Raw genomic sequence first — 7,266 nt, 5'->3', positions numbered from 1 at the left:
TATAAGTTATGCAAAACTGAACAAATTTTCAAGGGCAAGTAAATGATGTATCCCTAAAACTCAAACCATCCTTCTCTCACACAGCAATTCCCTGCTCCAAAGTCTATACTCATGATCATCGTCATGGCAACAAGTGTAAGATGATGTGTATAACTTATCATCCATGAAACTAAAACTTAAAATGAACAAAACCAGCTCTGGTCATACAAGGAGATTTCAACTCCAGCAGTTTAATTCTAGCAAAGTTAATAGCTATTTTTTAAAAAATCACCTTATAATGGAAAATGTCAGAATTTTCTTGCATACAATGCTGCTATCATGTCAAAAGAGCTTCAGCTATCTGTATAAATTTCTGCAGCATGCAGCTAAGTGACAATTTCTTTCATGCTGTAAAAAACACTAATAATTTTGTTCAATTTTTCAAATCACAGTGTAGAGTATTGTATTATTTGATATTTATTTCTTCTTACTGTTTGTAGCACCTTGGGTACAAATTTGGGTCAAAGAGAATCACTGGCTCCAAAAGGACAGATTGCGTTTGCAGATTCTGTGATGAAAAAGAGTAATAGAGGTGAAAGGCAAGGTGAAATCAAAATGGAAAGAAAGAAAAAGAAATTTGAATTAGAATGAATTTATGTGCCTCAAAGACATCATAGCAGATGAAAATATGAGAGAGAAGAAAGGAAGATAACTTAGTCTGGAGTATTTACCATTTCTTTTTGAACTTATCAAACAACTTCATTAAAAAAAAAAAGTGGATTAGTTCATACCAGCACATTTACATCCAGGATTGTTTTCATCCATTTGAATCTGTTCAAAGATGTGTTTAAAATAGCCAATGATCTCATCAAACATTCTCAAGTCCTACATGTAATTGCATTCTCCGACTCCAAACCTGTGTATTTGTCTGAGCCAAAGGTGTCTTCCAGCATATAATTCCTGTTATAAAGTTTCTCCTTTTTTTTGAAAATAAATCAAAACAAATAACAGAGAGGAACTTGCAACTGAATCACCCCACTTGAACAAGTCTAAATTAACAGTAACTAAAAGGAACTCATAAAATTGTGAAAATAAGGCCATTACTCAACTGATAAAAAGATAATCGTGTCCTCTTATTTTTCCACAAGTTGAAGTGCAGTAAATCTTTGGCCATTTTTTTTAACTGAATGAAGAGATTTCTTTGAGAGAGAGAAGTTACACAGTAATTTTCCCTTGGGATATGTAAGCTTGAAAATTGATATAATTTCATTTTCAAATAGAGGAAGAAGGGATGAGAATTTTTTTCCCACTAAGTACCTTGACAGTTTTGTCTTTGTGAGCTTATAAATCAACTTAATTATGAAGTAGCATTTTGTTATTACCAAATTAAACAACTAATAAATGAAAAGGACTCCTTTTTATGCTATCAATCAAGACTGTCAGCTGAGCAAACTTAAATAATCAGAATTAGCATCCTAAATAATTACAAATAAGTCACATATCTAAAAAAAAATTCTAAGTCACTTCAGGCAATAAAGTCACATCACTCTTATAAATACCAGCATGAAAGCTAATCACAGCCTAAGTCCACCAAAGCAAAAATATCTGACTAAAGAAGCCTTGAGTCATTAGTTCAGATTTCAGGGAGTGCATGACAATTATTTTGAAACCTGAAGCAATACAATAACAGATTGCTAATCTGAAGTCAGATTTCATACTTTCCCTTTAGTGTCTTAAAGATAGGTATTACCTTAAATCTGCATTATATATATGGGTGTTTAGAGCTTAAGAAATTATCAATCATCACAAAAAACCCCAGTATAACAGATATACATTGCAAGGGAAAAAACCCTGAACTTCATGTCAAACCTCAAGCAGGATTCCTTGTTTAATTTTTATTTCTAGTATCAGTCACTGAATAATCAATTCAAAGACAGGAATCAGTTTAGTAAAGATAGAATATATCTAAACTAGAAATATTCTCCTAGAATATACTCCTTGAAGTACAGAACTGGCTATAATTTGAAGGCCTACAACACATGTAGAAAGTAATCAAGATTGGCTTGAACCTCATACGGTAACGATATTATCAGGTAAATGGTATTTCACTTCAGAATTTTCAGTTAATTGAAATTAGCATTTATTTGAAGATTTTTAAGTCAAAAATATGATGATATCCAGTGTTGTCTGTGTATTCAGATAGACATAAAAATGGGCACTTTTGACAATAATCTTGATTAAAACTAGGTTTTAGAAACATAATATACATGATCTAACATTACTGTTAAGAAATTGGAAACAAAGGAATGCACCTGTCTCCTAAGCAGTATTTTTCAGTTTATATGATGGTTCTGTAACAACAGAGAATACTGGCAGAAATATTTTTCAAGGTATCTCTGTAAATCTCACCAGTGTCAAGTGAAATGTACAGATGGAGGTACTGGCAATGAAATTATTCATACACACTCTTTCTTGTATCAGTGATAAAACCAGAGCTAATATCACAGCCAGACTAAAATGTATTCTCAAGGGCTTTAGGAAATAGAAGGCAGTTTAATGTCTGTTGCTTGAGAGAACGAGTGAAACCCTCTCATTTATCTGTCTCTACAATCTACTGGGTAAGTAATTTTGCAAAAGATGCTACAGAGACAGGATTGAAAAATCGGTGCAGTGCATTGGTGTGCTGGTTTCGACTGGGGTAGAGTTATTTTTCTTCACAAGGGTTGGTATTTTGAATTTGTGCTGAACACAGGTTAGATAGTATGGAGATGTTTTTGTTATTGCTGAGCAGGGCTTACACACAGCCAAGGCCTTTGCTGCTTTTCATGAGGCTGGTGAGGAACTGGGGGGAGCACGGGAGGGTGGGAGGAGACACAGAGCAGGTGACCCAAAATGACCAAAGGAATATCCCAGACCATATGGCATCATGCTCGGTGTATAAACTGGAGGGAAGAGGGAGGAAGGAGGGATGTTTGGAGCGATGGTGTTTGTCCTCCCAAGTCACCATCACATGTGATGGGGTCCTGCTCTCCTGGAGATGGCTCAGCTCCTGCCTGCCCATGGAGGAGATGACTTAATTCTTTGCTTGTGTGCACAGCTTTTGCTTTCCCTGTTAGACTGTCTATATCTCCACCCATGAGTTTTCCAGCTTTCACCCTTCCATTTCTCCCCCTGGTCCCACTGGTGGGGGAGTGAGCAAGGGACTTTGTGGGGCTCGGCTGCTGGCTGGGGTTAAACCATAACAATAGGGAATGATTCAGGTTGGTTTTTATGGAAACTAAGGGCAAAATGCTAATCTCCCTGACATCAGCAATAAATGTATATTTGATCCCAAAGAACCTTCACCTTTAGCTGAAGCCTTCGTCCCCTGCAGCATTACTACAATAATGAGTGGTAAAAATGTGCATCTCACTTCTGTCTGCATCAAACAGGAGACACCAAAACAGTGCAGATAAAACTGTACTTCAGGTGAAGGGATAAATTTCTCCTTAATTTCTAGTGAACTTCTCAATTAAGGTTGATTCTAATGGCTCTTTGTATTGCACTCAAGTTCTGGGCAAAGTTCTCACACACCAAATGAAATTCCTGAGTTCTTTAAGTTGCTCTGAAGACAATAAAGCATTTTTGTTGCTGCAGAAAATTCAGCAGCAACTCAAGGCTGAGAGACTCATTATACAGTAATAAAACTCATGAGATGATTATTTAAAACTCCTAATATCCAGACTCCTGGAAATCTAGGAAAGAGCAAACCAAGTGCAGGTTTGACACTTGCTCAATTATGGCTTTTAAGTCACAGATTAGATCCAAGGATTCTACAAAGAAATTATTAAACTTCAAATCTAAAAACTACAAAATTTACCTTAAAGTGTCATTTGAAATGGTCAGCTAAAATCTACTACAATACTATGGTCCTAATGAATAGGAGGAATACATTATGGAACTAATGTATTCCACACTTTTACAATATTTTCTTTTTCAAATACAAAAAAAACCCAAGAAGCCTTATAAACAAACCAAAAAATCATACTTTCAGGTTTTTGAGGTAGAGGTAATTTCTGAAGAATTTGCCAAGATGTTCTTCAGGTTTTTTGCTGGTTCTGCATTTTAGCAACAGAAGCAAAAGTGATTCCTCAACAGTTCAGTGGAAAATCAATTATAAATTATGTGAGATACCTCCAAAATTTTCCACAGGAATGGGAACATATCCATTCATTTTCTGTAAAACAAAATGGAAAAGTTTCCTGCAAATTTCTTCAATTTTTTCACCTCAGTTTTAAACTAGACTCCATGATATTCTTATTTCATTTGGCCTTAAGACATCTTTGAACAAGACGGTTTTGTTTGGTTTTCATGTCATGTTTTCCCATTTCACTGAGGTGGTAATTTTGCTTAAGTAATGCCCATGAAATCTATTATCTTCAGTCTTCCTGAAATGGATTATCCTTAGCAGTGAATATCACAGAGAGATTTTGGATATCTGGATAACACAGAGTGTTTGAATACTTATTTAAAAAAAATAAAAAAACCAACCAGATTTCATGTAATGTTTGTTAGGCTTTTGATGTGTGATGAATGCCAGAAAGAGGAAGGTGAGAATTTCAAATTGCCAGAGAAGTAGAAAAATCTGGAAATATGGAATAAATTTATGTGCCTTGTTTGCCTGAAGAAATAGTACTCATTCAGGTAATCTCAGTATCTATTTTATGAACATTCATAGCCCTCTTCAAATAAAGAAAAATCCAGTTCAGTTGTAATTGGAGTCCTTTTAAGCAAACAACAACAAAAAAATTAAGTTGCTTCCTGCTTAAAATAAGCTTCAATTTTTTTAATTTATCAAAAAAAAAAAAAAGAAAAATAAAGAAACCAAGCTAAACAAAGAAACAAACAAAAAAACCTTATTATTAAAAGCCCTCGTGTTTTTTTTCCCACAGGAATGTAAAAGAACATTTTAAATACAAAATAGGAGCAAATTGGAGGGTTTACTCCCCTTCCACTGATCATAGATTTGGACTTTGTACATCATAGACATGAACTAAACAAAAATCCATGCAGTTCATATGCCAAATGACTTCGTATTTAGATAATTAAGCATTTGCCTTGACAGGTCATTCAAAGTCAAGCGTCAAGAAAAGGAAGGAATTGCCCTGGTGCTTAAAATAATTGATTCAAAAGCAATTCTCCAAACCACAGGAAAATCAGCCTGCACTCTAGGCCATGAAGACTGCACGATCTTACAGCTGGTAGCCTACTCTTACAAGCCTACTCTTACAGCTTCAAGTTTTCAGGCACTGAAGAGTATCAATTGTCACAATCTACCCACTGCCTCCACTAGCAAAAATTAACAGAATCCTTTGGTTCAGGTTTAATTTACTGCACCTATTCCTTGTCTGGTGTAAAAACTGTGCTTTTCAATGTCATTTCAAAGCTCATTGTTTCTTAAATACTTACACTTTGGGTGACTTCAGTAATATTCTTCCAACACATGTATCTTAATTCTTGTTTTGAAGAGAATAAAAGTCAGGGATCTGCCTTTCTTCAGAAATTAAAAAAAAAAGAAAAAAGAAGAAAGCAGCAGCTTTTATTAACTCCAGACAGAATAAAAACAACCCTTTTGCCTAGACGTCTCAAAATGATGCTATGCCTTAAAGTTCCTTCTCCAGATCATCTTTCATATTCCACCTTTTCTATGCTTGTTGCTGAATCCCTGATCCAGGCCCCCATCATCTCATCTAAAGATTCACTTTATCCAACTGAGGCCTGCTAAAAATTTATCTGATCTAAACTACTTGTATTTGCTGTCTATATATAGTTAGGGTGTACAAACTGATATGTTCAGAGACAGATTTATCCCAGCCCAGAACAGAGGTCTCAGGTGGCAAAGGCACACACCGAGCCTGCATGTGAAGGTCTGGACTCAAGCCCAACCCAAAGGTTATGCCTGGCTTCTGGGGCTGGGTAAACAGATTAGCATTGTACATACTGATTAGAAAGAAGGCAAAAGGGATTAACAGGGAAAAGATTAAGTTTTCATTTATCCGTATCAGATTTGAGGTAATATCTGGAAATAGGTAGAGAGAGATGGTAACTAAAGTCAGTAAAGTGAAGCACATTTTAAAATATATGCTTGGAGTGTGACCTTCACACTGTTTAAGTCTAGCACTATTTTGCAAATTCTGTGTATATTTTCATATAAAAATCATATGGAGATATTATAGTAAGTATGATCACTATCCAAAGGACAACTACGACAACACAGCTCTCTCCTCCCATTCTTTTCTATTGATGTCCAATGCCCTTTTTAACACTTTAGAAAACAGATTCATGTGGCTTTCAGGAAAACAATGTTTTGGTTCTCTGCTGGGCAACAATATGCATAGTTTCTCTTAATGGTTTTCTTTTTATTTAATCATTGTCACTGGCATGTCTCCTGTGTCCTACCACTGAAACTGTGTCATTAAGCTGAAAAAGGTCAACCATAAAGTATAAAATTTTAAACTGAATTAAGCACCATTCATTTATATTAATCTATAAAAAAAAATGCAAGAGACATTCAGCACACTGAAGACTTATCTAACCTTTCTTTTATCTTTCCTCTTTACCAAACTCTCCCAGACTGGTGTGTCCCAGAGGTCTCTGTTATAGTTTCTGTGTTTATTGCACCTCTAATCTATTGTGTCTCTTTCAGTAGCCCTCGTTAAATCTTAAAACCTTGAAATGACAAAATATTTGGATAATAAGACATTTATTTTCCCTCCATCCAGGAGAAGACTGAGCCAGTGGGTCTTTGAGATGATCTATGCAAGACTGACCTCATGGAGAAACTTCTACCCATGTTGTCCCTGGGACAACACCAGGACTAGTTAGTGCAGAGTCATCTGCAAGTGTGTTAATCATCTACACAGCGCAATAAAAGCTCCTGAGACAGCAATTCATGAAACAATGAAGATTTTCTGTGCAGACCTAGTTTATCCAGCAGCCAACCATCTTCTACATGAGGAGCTCAGAAAGAAGTATCAGAGACCCTTTTTAAATTCAGGCCCTTCTACTTGTCTCCTTCTTTAATACTGAGCCTTGTTCTATATTGGAATACACAATATTGCATCCACAAGTGCTGGCACAGACAGTTGTAAGGCCATGATCTGCTGGACCTCTTTAATCCAATCAGATCAGCATGAGTTATTTCTCAGAGAAAGAATATTTTGGATCAGCCTTGGCACCTGAGGTTAATCACCCCAAAAACCTCCCCGAGACCATGAACTTTCCCCAGTAACCTTAGTGCCAGTAGAA

Source organism: Ammospiza nelsoni, chromosome 5, assembly GCF_027579445.1.
Source record: "Ammospiza nelsoni isolate bAmmNel1 chromosome 5, bAmmNel1.pri, whole genome shotgun sequence".
NCBI lineage: Eukaryota > Metazoa > Chordata > Aves > Passeriformes > Passerellidae > Ammospiza > Ammospiza nelsoni.
Note: the sequence above shows the minus strand (reverse complement) of the source record.